Genomic DNA, 14,368 nt, shown 5'->3' with positions numbered 1-14,368 from the left:
TCGTTTTCGCGGTGAACTCGTGCTCATTAAAACTCGCAAAGGCTTTAGCATATCTTTGATCTCGATCGCGACGGCGGCTCCGAAATATGTTGAAAGGACACCGGGGAAGAAGGATCCGCGCGAACAGAGGAGCGGTAGGTAGGGGGTACGGAAAAGACGAAGACGGATCTTAATTAACTGCCCGACCCTCGGTGGCTGCTTGAACGACCGAGAATGTCCAACTCTCGTTATCATCATGTCTACGCGACTGAAGTCTCTTTCAACTTGGTGCTTGCACTTAATAAGCTTGCACCTCGTAGCCGAGGTCGAGTCGTTCGCGATTCGAATGTAAATCGTGCCGAAATTGGCGGGGCACAGCCGAGCGACCTTAGGAAGCGTCTCTTTGAGCCCCGTCTGAATCGATTTGACGTAACACAGATTGCGGGTGAACTCAATCGCGACCGTTGTTTGCGCTCAAAGTTCAACGGCGACACGTATACGACACGTGTAAGAAATATATTCACGCCGATGTAATGTAATTTCGATGCTCGATAGCGAGCAATATTTTTGTTTGACAAAAAAAGTCGTCCTTGCCTCATGCATATTAATAATGTTTCGCGAAAGTCGAACGTTTGTGTGTAACGATGATTGCATAAATATATTCCTGCATTTTTTATAGGCATAACAACATTTTTCTATTTTAAACTGCCGTCATTATGTGATCACTAACTATCATTCATTGAACTAAAATTAATGTCAAAATTGTGTAACGAGAACTTTTATTTTACATCGGTGTTATCTGTGAATATCACACAAATGTGTGAACTCTACACTCTTGTGAGCAATTTATTAGAGTCACATCCTCGAGAGAATTATGCGATTTTTCGAACACGGCGAAGCGTTTACGTCGCCGGGAAAAAAATTCTATCAGCGTTATAATGTCTGGCTCTCAATCCTGTAAACTTTTTCTACCGCGCTGTTACAAAAACCGATATGAATATTTTTAAAAAACGTGCAGGGATGTTTCGCAAACGCGGCCGCGTGTTCGCTATTTTAATCCCCGTTATGAAACAACAGCATCAACAGCAATACGCGGATTTGCGGCGGCGCGATTTGAATTTAAATTGTTTCGGAATTATGAAAGATGCGGCTACGCACGTCGGGTTTGAGCCAAGTCCTCATCGATGAATTTTTAAACGTCTCTCATACGAATGTCGAATACGGTTTTGAAAAATTGAATCGCGACTATGGGACTCTTGTGCTCTTCTGTGCAAACAACGCCGAGCCTGAAATCGACGTTGAGAACTTTAGTGCAGCTTCGCGCGCGTGCCAATTTTTATTTGCACATTGGTATCGACAGCTATTGCTATTATTATTCCCAAAATAAATATCACGTAGAGAGAGAGAGCGTTTTTTTATTCGTTCGCGTGCGCCAGACAATCCTTCACGCTGTGTCGCACGTCAAACGATACAGCTTTAAACATTTTGTCTCAGTGTTTTACGAGTCTGTTTCACGAAGTAGTCTTCTTGCGACTCATCTTTTTTTTTTTTACAACGTGAAGAAGGGGCGGGAACGAAAGGGGGGTGAGAAATGGGAAAACAGAGTTCGCGAGAAGTTTATACGTAATGAGAGGGTGGTTTTTGCGATTCGCCCTCATTCGCAGCACTAGGCATGCGAGAAATATGTGTCCCTGCATGATCGTCCAGACAGCTCGATGTGAGCGTCAAGCGTGCGTTCTCACGATCGGTATGGAGGCGATAAGGATCGACGGTTATCGCCGCCGTATGAATTCTCCGTCGAATCGTAATGGAACACTTGGATGACTACGTCGTCTCACGCCTGGAATATGCGTCAATAACGTGTGCGTTTGTAATGTATGTACTCAGATTATGCGCGCGGATGTTAATCGCGTCGCCGCGGGGGAAAAGAAGTTACATAAATCGGGCTGATCGCACCTGTCGGCTCCGGTGAAAAACCACCGCGCATTAATGCATGTTAATTGCGCTCGAGAAATGTACTCGGTATGAATTTTAATTCTACCGATATGGCCGTCGCGGGTGAGGGGATGCAAGCAGGGATGTAAGCGTCCCGATGATTCATGAATCCGGTGACCGGAGGGTGAACGCATGAATTATAAACCGGTTTTTCTTATCGCATTCGTTTACATATCGCAATTATATTGTGTGAATTATGAACGACAGTTGTGCCACATTCTCTCGTCGTTTAATCGACTCTGAGAATCTCACTTAAACGTTAGTTAATATGAGTCAGCTAAGAAGTATTATAATATTTCAGAAAACTTGAATAGTAATTGCAATTATGTGTTTTAAGGGTTGAAATAATTTGTCTTGTTTTTTATTGCTTATGCTTAACTGTAATTTATACAACTGTTTACATTTACGTTCAACTACAGTATTTCATAATTGCAGACAAATTCGAAAACTCGATGAATTAAAGAGAAATATATATTGCGTGGCGCTACAGCAACCAAACTCTAAGCTTTCAAAGGAGTGCTTTCTTTAAAGGTTATTGAAGCAATTGCAAACTTCTTTGCAATCCATTCTACACATGAGCGTCGCACCATCTATTTTTCACGAGGGAACAAAGGAGTCTACATTCACGTATTGTGTAACAGGATTTGATTTCCGCGATATCTTTTGCGAGCAAAGTTCTAGACTCAATGCCAAAGTCTACTAGAAATAATGCTTATTTAGAGACAAAATTTGTTTTTTATAAAACATTATTACGATATAGTATTTATTCATATAATATAAAAGAAATACAAATACAAACTATATAATTTCTCTCGTATTACATTAATGAAATATTTTTGAAAGCTTTTTAATTATATTATTTTTAATTTAATTAGAAGAAATAATGGACTCAGATTTGACATGTACATTTCGATGAAATACTAGTACTACTAAGTATTTCATCGAAATATACATGTCAAATCTGAGTCCATATATATATATATCTTTAGAATATATGCATATATTTAAAAATTTTAGTTTCTAAATAAAATTTATATTATTCTTGACACGAAATACGAACACGTTGTGTAATTCTTCAAGTTCTTAAACGCCACGATAGAGGGTCGAACAAAATACGCCCTTGCGGACCATCGAATCGAGTTGCTGAGTATTTGAAGCAGGGGTAATAGGACACGTAATAACATCTGTAGGGTCACATAACGATCGACATGTCACATTGTCACTTTATGGATTCAACGACAGCCTCGTGGACTGAAATAAACGAGAACTGAATAAAGATGGGAAGCAAGGAAAAATGATATACACCTACGTCTTCTTAGAAACTAAAAAGTAGCTCGAAAAATCGAGCTCTTTCTAAAGAAGAAAGAAATAATAATGAGAATCTGAGTCGGTGTGGGCGATTACGATGGATAATTAACGTAGCGAAATAAAGCTTTCAGTAGCAAGAAAACAGTTCTAATGCAACAATTTTAATATAAAGAATAAACGTTTCGTAAAAGAGATGTATTGAACAAGATACTTGAAATATTAATATACTCAACAGTAAAAAATATCTTCCATGTTGCGTTTTTCGGGATTGCAGAAACGTCGTAATGGAGAAATGTTCTTTGTCGCTGAAAGTCTTCTATTGCGCTGAATGTCCAAATTGTCCAATGTTTAATTTATACTTCGGGTTTCGATTGCTATTCTTTTCACTCTCGACCTAGATTACAAAAATGTGTGATACACTACAATAATTTGAGTAGTGAGAAATACATTCTGATGTGAGAAAAATGCATTTATGAAATAAACATACATTATACATGAATGCAATTTTCATTCTTTTAATATTATTTCTATCCATGTACGTTCATTGTCGACAAAAATGTTTAAATAGAGACGGAAACTTTATTTTTCGCAAGTGACGGGATCACCGGAGCGCGACGGAATAAATGGAAGCGCGGAGATACGGCAAGACCGTGTGCAGACAAAACAATAAAAGTGGATAAGGAATAAATAAAATGGTCGAAAAAGGCGAGGGAAGAGAGAGAGAGAGAGAGAGAGAGAGAGAGAGAGAGAGAGAGAGAGAGAGAGAGAGAGAGAGACAAAGAATAGTGAAGAATTACAAACGAAGGAACAACTTGAATCGAGAGACAGAAAGGAAAAGGGAACGAGAGGGGGAGAAAGACAGACGGAAAGAAAATGTCGGGGAGAGTGGTGAACTATGCGGAAGATGAGAGCGAGAGAGGGTGCGAGAGTTTATAGGGGTTGAGGATAGCAAGCGGAAGAAGGGGAGAGGAGAGGGTGCTGCAGACGCGCCACGACAAGGGTAAATGTACGTACGAATGCACCCCGGATTGGCTTCGGGATGGTTTCCATGGAGACCAATTCGCTCAGCCCGGGGAAGTCGTTTCCACCGCCGCCGCCGCCACCATCGCTATCACCATCATCACCACCACCACCGCCGCCGCCACCACCGCCGCCGCCGTTACCGCCGTCATTGATGCAGCTTCTCTCGAAAAATCGTACCAATTTTAAACGTCAAAAAATTGGAAACGACTAGACTACTCATTATTTGCGGGGTCTAGCGAGCGGAGATTTGCGGTAAAAAAGTAAAATTATCAGTCAAGTCTTTTCGGATGTAAAATTAATTCAATTAAATTCCAATAAGTTACAGTTGCATTGATAGTTGTATTAATTTCAACGTCAATAACGAATCATATTACGTGTTTCGTGGTAAACGAATAACAAAATAACATACGAACATAGTTTTGCTTTTTATTTTTATTTTAATAAAAAAATATTTTATGAGGACGTGATTCATTAAAATAATGTTTAAAAAAATGTATAGGAAAATGACATTCCTTTTTTATAATTATAAAATATTATGTATGTTATATTTTTGGAAAACATACATATTTATTAATAGATTCACCTTTTATATAATTTCCTCTAAAAAAATTTTAACATGTTAAATTGATAAAAAGGTAATAACACAAAGAGACATCTAGTTCGTTATTTTTCTCAAAATCAAGCGTATTTGTCTTATAATTAAACGCACGATTTTTCCAATTAAAAATATTACTTACAGTTAGAGGCATTAGTAAACTTTCTCTTTCATTTTTCTGTTTGACACATTTTATATCGTGTTTCATGCTAATAAATTCAAGAAAGTTGAAATGAAGTTGATGCTGACGTGGCGGTGAATGTAAAAATCAAGAATCTTCATAGCATGTGGTGATGAGAAACTCGAGATGGAATTTACGGTGCCAACATCCTGACTCCGATAGTTTCATACTTAGTAAGACGCGACATCGCCGTTGCCTAGAATCCAGCGTAAGCGAAAATTCGTAATTTACATTGTCAGAGTATAATTCTTAGACAATCTAGAAAGTTGCTATCCTACAGCGATGTAGAACCACCGGGGATAAAAGTTTTTGTTTGGAAGAGCATAAACTATATGCGAAATAAATCTGCAGGACAATTTTCTATACAAAGGCATCATGTCACAATATCAGATTCTCATATATAATTTTTGAATAACAAAATATTTTATTTAACAGAATTTTTAATATTAGAATTTTTAATATTAGAATTTTTAATATTAGAATTTTTAATATTAGAATTTTTAATGATAAAGTAAAATTTGACGCACGTGATAACAGATAATTCAGGCTTCTGTTTTGATAAAAAATTAAATTTAAAAAAATCTATAAAAAGTGAGAATCAATTAAAAAACTTTTTTCGAACATTGTCACGCCAAGATTTTACGATGCTTTATCGAGCGTAATTATTAATTCTTTAATACGTTGATATAATATAATGATAATGATACGTACAAGCAAATTGTTCCATATTATCGAACATTCGACGACTTGAACTCATCATGCGAAGTAGCGACGATGTATCATTTTTTTTCATTCAAAAAATAATTAACTTGACAAACAACAAACAGTATCGCACTTAAACTATTCATCAACTATGAGATGTCCTTGGAATTAAGATGTAACATCGTGGCAACAATGAAAAATTTGCGCAGCTATCATCGTAGCGATCCAAAAAAGTCGATTGCGTAATCCACATATTCGGCTAGATGCCGACGACTCGAAGTTCAATTTCAATCAGTCGGGTAATCATGTTGGTGGATATTATTAGACGAGGCTTAACTCTCGGTCGATCGGAGAACACGAACACACCCTTTAACATAATCGGCGATGCGGAGCTAAAATGAGGATAGGCCACGCGCGGTTCCTCTTTGAGAATTTCCTTCCTCGAAGGAAGCGAGAGATACTTGCTCGAGATTGTAAACTTTCAAATCGAGATATCGGAGAACGGTTTATCGAAAACGTTTACGGAGAACGTATCGAGCGGCAAGAATACGAGAGAGAGAGAGAGAGAGAGACTGTTCAGTGCCGTGTCATCAGTCTATTAGTGAAACTAATGGATTAAAGAACTAAACGCTCGTAGCGTTAACCAAAATATACCGGCGGAAAATATATCATTGTGCGTCGAGCACAATTGCAGAACAGATTCGTTAACGACAGAGGCACGAGGCGCGCACCTGTGGACGCTGCGGATGGACTGACGGATGCCGGAGGGTCACTTGCAGCAAGTCCTACCTTTGTCCATCGTCAAACCGAGCAGGGGCAGCTCATTAAATATTTTTATCGTGTCGCATACGTTGAATTTCCCATCCAACGTACGTCCCAACGTGCGCCGATTTTGTGGATGGAAGGGAAACCGAGGGGCTGTCCTTCTGCTCTACGCGTGCAATACGATGCCGTGCAATTTTCGTTAAAAATGTACGATTTCGCAGAACGGAGGTCAACGAACAGTCCGGCTTATAGTCAGTCAAAAAATCATGCGCGCTGATCTAAAGAAAGACGAAGAAGTTTGGAAGGGGATCTCGCATCGGGGAGGAAGGGGAAGTCAAGAGAGAGAGAGAGAGAGAGAGAGAGAGAGAGAGAGAGAGAGAGAGAGAGAGAGAGAGAAAGAGAGATCGGAATTTGTGAAAATTGGAGATACATCACCAATCTCTTTTGTGCTAGGATCTCGCATTGCAACTTAGAGTTCAAATAATTTGATAAATATATATAATAATTTAACATTTTGTAAATTTTCTTATTACTAATTACATTATTTTACATTATTTTTTGGAATATATATATTCGAAAAAATATGCTGTGTTACAATATGCGTTTGTCTAACTAGTGAGTTTATATAGCTAAATACATACTTTAGGATCATCAGTTGAAACTGAGAGAGAGAGAGAGAGACGAGAGATGCTCATTGCATCGCTAATAACATTGTCATGTATGATCCCGAAGAATTCATGATCTATAACAAGGCATATATCAGAATATATTATTATTGACAGATGATGATACGTCATACGATGTACTCAAGTTATCGCCGTGAGAATGTAATATTCATTAATCTATGCACAATGAAAAAAAACCTATATAAGTAAGCGTAAATCCGAAAGATATAGGCAGGATAATTCTAATAACTGGGCTGGATTGCAACTTTTTTTTTTTAAATAAACGTAAAATAAAAGCGTTTTTAATAAAAGCGATAGAAAATCTTTCACCGTTTCTTTTACTAAACAGTAAAAGATTTTCCTTTACCATTTTTTCTGTTTAAGTTTAACAAAGAACTATAACCTAACCCAATAGAATTACTCTGCATAATTGTGGTGAATATTATACAATTAGGATCGTGAATTATCTCATGTATTGTGCATAATCTCACTGTTGCGAAGCATTGTAACGAGAGATTCGTCATTTTCCCGACAGTGAGCGTCAATTGCTTCTGCGCTCTCAATATCACGAATAACACCATGCGACTGAGTTTAGATTCTAAATCATACCAAGCACAATTGTACGCAGCAAGTTCAAGTGCATCGCTCTGCAAAGATAAAAATGATGAAAATATTTTTTTACGTAATCTTCTTAATAATTGATTAAAAAAAAAACACACAAATTGAGTTATAAAGCGCTGACTTTATTGTTCAATCTGTTTTTATTGTTTATTTATCGTAGAATCTAATACATGTTTGTTTTTCAACAATTTTATTTTTTTTTTTTTTATAAAACGATGAAAGAGACAGTATAATCTCTCTCTGAATTTATAAAATACACGATATCTACATTTATAAGAGAAAGATTACAATATGTATCGTTTATTAATAATACTTATCGATTTTGTTTTCACTAACCTTATTTATTATATATTCTCCCGCATAACAAAATATGAATGCCTCGATATTTGTTACACCAAAAAATGAAAAAGATCTCGCTATTTTCTCCATTGCATCAGGATTATCCAGCGCCTATATCAAGATATATAGTATAAATATAACAGTTTATAACAAAATTATATATAACAAAATTGCGCTTAATAATTAGTTTATTAATGCAACATTTTATATGCAATATAAAATATGAAGAGATTAACAAGATGTGCCTGATGCAAATATATAAGAAAATGTGTATCTCTAATATTTAATATATGCTTTATACTTACGGTTACAAACAAAAATCCTAAGAAACAAATCATTATCATGTTTGTTACAAATAATATTAATGCGATAAATGTATATATCTTTTCAATCTTTTTTGAGAAGTAAATGATTTTTTGATGTTTCTGGATAATTTTGTATATTGTAACGTCAACAGACTCGATTTCTTTCATGTTTGATTCAGGCACCAATTTCGTCAGCCAGTAACATACAATATCTATTTGGCCACCTACGTGCAAGCTCTAAAAATTAAGAGGCCAGCATCTTTGAAAGTGAAAAGATTTATATTTAAGTTATAGTAAAGAGCAAAAGTAATTTTATTAGTCTATGACAAATTGCATCGACAGAGTAAATGCAGAATCAACTTTTTGCCCCAAGACATTTGTATTTATTTTTAAATAATTATAGATTTATGTTTATTACTTGTACTCGCAACTTACCAACGTTAATAATAAAACGTTTAATAAACCCGAACACCAGCCAGCCATGGTAACATATATCAGTTCGGAGGCTACTATAAATCTATACATACGTTGTGTACTTATGTGGAAGGGCAAATCCATTTTATGGATGTGGGGCAATCTGATTGTTTGATCGGTGACATCAACATCAGCTAAGACAATGCCAGTGCCATATGAGAGCACGGCAATTGTCTGAAAAACGATGACGATATTGGCAACGCGATCCGATATTTTTGCCTTGCTTAATGCCTGCCGTGTCTCGATGTCACTCTTAGCGCAATCCTTCCAATCTTTCGTCATCATCGTTAAAACTTCGTTGAATGTTCTATATTATAAATCTAGATTATACTATGAATTAATAATTTCTGTATCTTTGAATCGTAAAACGTTGTGCGTCAAAATTTTAACTTCCCTTTCTTTCTTATTTTTAAAAATTGTATGACAATGTAGAAAAAAAGAAAGTAAAAAAAAAATTCGAACTGATACACTGTGCATGAATAAGAGTACACATTTTAGGCACAGATAGAATATGTTTCGATAAAATTAATGGACAATAACAAAAATTTCAGCACATGTTTACTGGAATATATTTTATATCATTTAATTAATTAATTATGCGCTGTTCCGCGTTACTTACCGTTGATTTATCGAAAAGAAAATTAATTTGCCCATTAATTTAAAGTACCATACAAAGCTACTGATGCAGTCCACTAATTCAAATATATCGTCAGTACGAAAATATAATGAGAGATACCGATACTGACAGATTATAAAAATTATTGCTGTGATGGCCCAAAATGTTCTACATAATATAGCACAAGACATATCTGGCCAGATGCCGAACAAATATAGTATAAATTTCAAAGTGCGATTAATTGTACTGTTACGCGTCATGATTTTACATTTGTTCTTATGGTCGCTCGTATATACAAATCTATTAAGATATGTATAAGTACAAAAGAATACCGTCGTGAAAGTAAACGGAATATAAGAAAAGAAACGAAAAAGAAATGTGTTTCGCTAAATATGTATATTTTTCGTCAGCGATATTTCGATATTATAACTGCGAATATCCGTGTAAAGACTGGGAAATCGCAAGAGGTCATCATACAGACGCACCCCTAGGACAACCCCCCCCCCCTAGCCAATAGGAGTTTTGCATTAAATATTTGTGTGTACCGCGCGTAGATTGCAAACGCATTCGTCGTTGCTTCTCCTCTCATTTTGATAAAAGGAAAGAACAGGTAGGATTATTTCTCTTTCTTCAGTTTGGTATGACCATAATACGCTATTGCTTATCTTAAATATGCATGCGGATATGTAGGCGGGGCAGTGTACGTCCAATGACGAATATGGACTTGGAGACTCTCGGGGAAATTTTTATAACCTAGAGGATAAGGAGATCTCGACGAAGAAACAGAAAATATTGAGCGTGATGCTACGAGAGAGCGTGTACATATCTGTGCTTCGATACCGTAGCAATTTTCGACGAAAATTAATCAATCTGTACACGATGATTAATATAAAAAAGTAAGTAGTTTATTACGAAATAAAATTGGGTTATATACCTATGTCTCGCAATTCATCATTTGAAAAGGATTTAACAGTGTCAATATTAGAGAGATATTTATTTGAAAAATATTGAATTCCTTCAAATTTTTTTTGCCTAATTTCAACTATGTGTACATTACATCCTTTCAATTTCAGAGCTTGATATATTTTAGTTCTATGCTTTTTAAATTATTCCATACCGTACTTGAAAAAAGTAGTTTTGCGTTATAACGTGTGTCTTCTCTAAATAATTTGCACATTATCTGACATATACTTTATAAATATTGTTTGAGAAAATTGATGAAATGGATGTGACGCTCATTACGTCAATGTTATCAAAGTATAAATATGATCCTGAAACATTCATGATCTATAACAGTTTTATTTTTTATTAACTATTTTTATATAAATTTTTAGCGAGTTTTATATATATGTATATATATATATATATATATATATATTACGAGCAAGCGAAATTTAAATCGCCCCTTAATTTTATATTATATTACCTTGATATATTTGTATATTTTATGTTAGATAACGCGAGGTGTAAATTCTCTTTGCTCGTACCGGGTGTAAACTCGAAGTTTGCAAATTGAGTGGTCGCGAGGGACGATAGGATTATAGTAGCTCGTGTTGCACACAGTCGTCTCTAATAAAATTGTCCCTGCAGGCTGGTTCCCGCTGCCACGTGAAAGCGTCCTGATTGTATGCGCGAAATAGCGCTAAGTAATCCTAGTGTAATTTCGTTGGCGTTGCGATCTGTTCGTTGTGACCATCTGGCATGATCGCGCGATAGAATGGGACACAGTTGTGCACAATGAAAAGGAGGGAGAGCCAGCCCTCACTGCGTCGGGATAACTTCCGCAATTTAGCGCGGGACGACGGTTTCAAAGTTCTTTTAGGGGATGAAAGCCCATGATGTGCGTGCCTTCAAAAAAAAAAAAAGCTTCACGAAAAATATTTTCCTACTCTCGTTCTCGGAAGCAACAGCATATTTTCAGCAGCGAGCTATCGGTAAAGTGTGCGTGTCTAATAATATTACCGTAAATATTATTGCAGTAGAAAGATGCTAAGCGAGAGAATATTTTATTTTCAAGTAATACCGATTTTATTAAAAATAGAGTAATTTTATATTATGGATAACCATTTTCATTGACACTATTTTCATTGATATCGATAATTTAATATTGATAAACTTAATCAACGTTACAACGCATGCAGTACAGAGACGTATGACGCTGACGATTTAATGATCTACGATAAATAATATTGCTATAAGCATAAAAATAAAAATTGTAGTTATTTAATAAAAATTTAATTTACACGTTTTAAATATAACGATATGCAAAATTTTAATGTATATGCTAATTGACGATGAAACTTACGTTCGCGAACTGTTGCAGAGAAAGATTCGTGAACCTGCCGACTGTAATCGTTAATTGTTTTTGCGATCTCATTATCAGGAAGAGCAGGATTCGATTCTCGCTGGGAGTCAAGTCGTACCAAAGAGATTCATATGCTGCGTCGCCAATTAGTTTGCTCTGAAAATTAAAACGGAGCAAAAATTCTGAACGCAAGAACAGATAATTGTTACAGTAAAATGAACTGGAATTGCTTACCTTGACGCTTAGATATTCGCCGGCGAAACAAAAAATAAATGCTTCTAAATTAATGACGACATAAAATAAAAGAGATCTGACCAACATAGAGGAGCCTTGATCACCACCGATCGACTACATTGAAAATATTGAAAATATTGAAAATATTGAAATATAGGATTGCATATCTTTTTCTCTTTCTATCGCACATTGTGTGCACTCCGTCGTATGCATTTTTGTAAAGATATTATAATTATAAATTATCAGATATTATATAACTGGATTCACGTATGTGTTCGATATATATATGTCTCATCGAAGTAATTCAGAAATGTAATTATCAATTTACACGATGAAAGCCATGAAAAATACTTACATTTACGATGATAAAGCCTAAGCAGCATATAACGAGAGTATTTGATATGAATTGAGCTAGCGCGATATAGGAATATAGACTTTCAATTTTCTCGGTGAATACGATGATATTTTGATGCTTTCGAATTAACGAGCCCATCGTGATCGCGGAAATAGTTGGTTTCTTTTCCTTTGGCAAAATTTCTAATAATTTTTCCCGTAAAATGTCTATCTGACCACCTGCATGGAGCACCTACGGATTGGATTTTGTTATCTGTTGTTGTATATGATAGATTCTTAAAATTTGATACTACAAAAAAAATATTTAAATATACAATAGTAATAAATATTTTCTTAATTTTTAGTTGAAATGAGGATTTCTTCAAAATTCTTAAATTAATTAATAATCCAAAATCTCAGGAAGATATCATTTTGTAACATAGAATAATAATCAGCATTTTTAATATTGAAAGAAAGCAAATAAATTTTGCGTAAAATTTGATGATTTAATGATTTAACAATTCGGTATTAGAAATAAATTTTCTTTAAATAAATTTTACTTATACAAATTGAAATCCTGCCATGAACAGTCATCACGATAATGTGGGCCGAGATGCATTTCCGAGAGTAATCTCAGTCTTCAGGGGAACTTGAAAATCCCCCGAGGGTTGAAAGCCTCCGAGGCTCCAACTTACCAATGTAACGAGTAATGCGCTGAGCACGCCGATCACGGTGGCGGCCGTCATTTGATGCAGAAACTGTGTGGTCATGACAACCTCGTAAATCGGCGACGTGCCGCTCTCGAAGGGTAATTCCATTTTAAGAAAAAGTTCGCGATCGGCGGTATCAGTGACGTCGTCGTTGCGCAAAGCGACGACGCCGATGCCATAAAACAGCACGGCCGTTGAATGGAGACCGATGATCAAATTAGAGAAACGGTGCGACATGTTGGCCACACTATTCATGTTGTACAAACTGTCTCTACATTCCTCCCAATCTGTCGTGATGCTCGTTAACACGTCGTTGAATATTCTAGGAAGAATCGATTTCGTGCAACACCGCGACAGCGAAAGTGCTTCCCGTTCTAAGACTACGATTAGGAAAACTACTTGTCTGTATGAGATGACAAATGATAAAGAGAGTAGATTACAAAAGATGGGCTTCACAAAAGATGTAAACAGATATCGGTATTATTAATGATAATGATATTCGTAATATAATAACCGATTACGGTAAGAAAGGATAATAACGAGGTATTAAAATCAATTATTTATAAAAATTTAATATATTAGAAAAAAAAAAAATAATTTGTCGAGATGATTTTTAAATATTCGTGAAGCTTCTTTATCAACGAAACATAATTATTAATTTTCTAATTGATATGATATAGTAATAATTACGAGTGCGTGTAAATTACTCCGTATTATCGAAAGTTCGTTAAATTTGTACGGCACGAACTCGTCGTAAAGCGAAGGGCGATCACGAGTAGCGACGACATACCGTTGCTTCGTCCAGAAAACAATCAATTTGACAAACAACAAACTGTACGACAGTGTCGCGCTCAGTCCGTCCATCAATTGCGAGATGTCCTTGGAATTAAGATGTAACGCCACGTGGCGATATTGAAAAATCTGCGCGGCTATCATCGTAACGGTCCAGAAGAGTCGTTTGGCGATCGCGTAGGCCGCACCCGGCCAGATACCGACGACTCGAAGTCCGATTTCGATCGACCGGGTAATCGTGTTGGCGGACATTGAAGAACAATTGAAGAACACGAACACCCTATAACATAATCGGCGATGCGGAGCCGAAGTGAGGATAGGCCGCGCGCGGCCTTTCCTCTTTGAGAATCTCTACTCCCTCGGGAAGGAAACGGGAGATATATTTGTTCGAGATTGTAAACTTTCAACTCGAAGAAGGGTGTGTTA

The 14,368-nt window shown here is 36.1% G+C and overlaps 1 protein-coding gene, 1 long non-coding RNA gene and 1 pseudogene across 5 annotated transcripts in view; 1 reads left to right on the top strand and 2 right to left on the bottom strand.

Moving 5' to 3' along the window:
- The window catches only part of LOC148937123 (uncharacterized), a 38,933-nt gene extending 34,641 nt beyond the window's left edge, over positions 1-4,292 (bottom strand). For 2 of the 4 annotated variants that reach the window (XR_016138644.1, XR_016138642.1), the window contains exons 1-2: positions 3,777-4,292; positions 3,516-3,676 (exon numbers count right to left, since the gene is read on the bottom strand). This is a non-coding gene — a long non-coding RNA (uncharacterized LOC148937123). Of the gene's footprint in view, positions 1-2,992; positions 3,226-3,515; positions 3,677-3,769 lie in introns of those variants that run through there. The other 2 variants (XR_016138643.1, XR_016138645.1) reach the window with 2 other exon arrangements.
- Positions 1-14,368, top strand: part of LOC105423506 (pfs47 receptor-like) — a 101,385-nt gene that overhangs the window by 74,303 nt on the left and 12,714 nt on the right. The gene's annotated exons all lie outside the window — the stretch shown is intronic.
- Positions 10,312-14,194, bottom strand: LOC105423507 (4-vinylanisole receptor-like; annotated as a pseudogene).

Source organism: Pogonomyrmex barbatus, unplaced genomic scaffold (assembly GCF_055798465.1).
Source record: "Pogonomyrmex barbatus isolate J1 unplaced genomic scaffold, ASM5579846v1 scaffold16, whole genome shotgun sequence".
Taxonomy (NCBI): Eukaryota; Metazoa; Arthropoda; class Insecta; order Hymenoptera; family Formicidae; genus Pogonomyrmex; species Pogonomyrmex barbatus.
The sequence above is the reverse complement of the archived record's forward strand: the minus strand, read 5'-3'. Positions and strand labels throughout refer to the sequence as shown.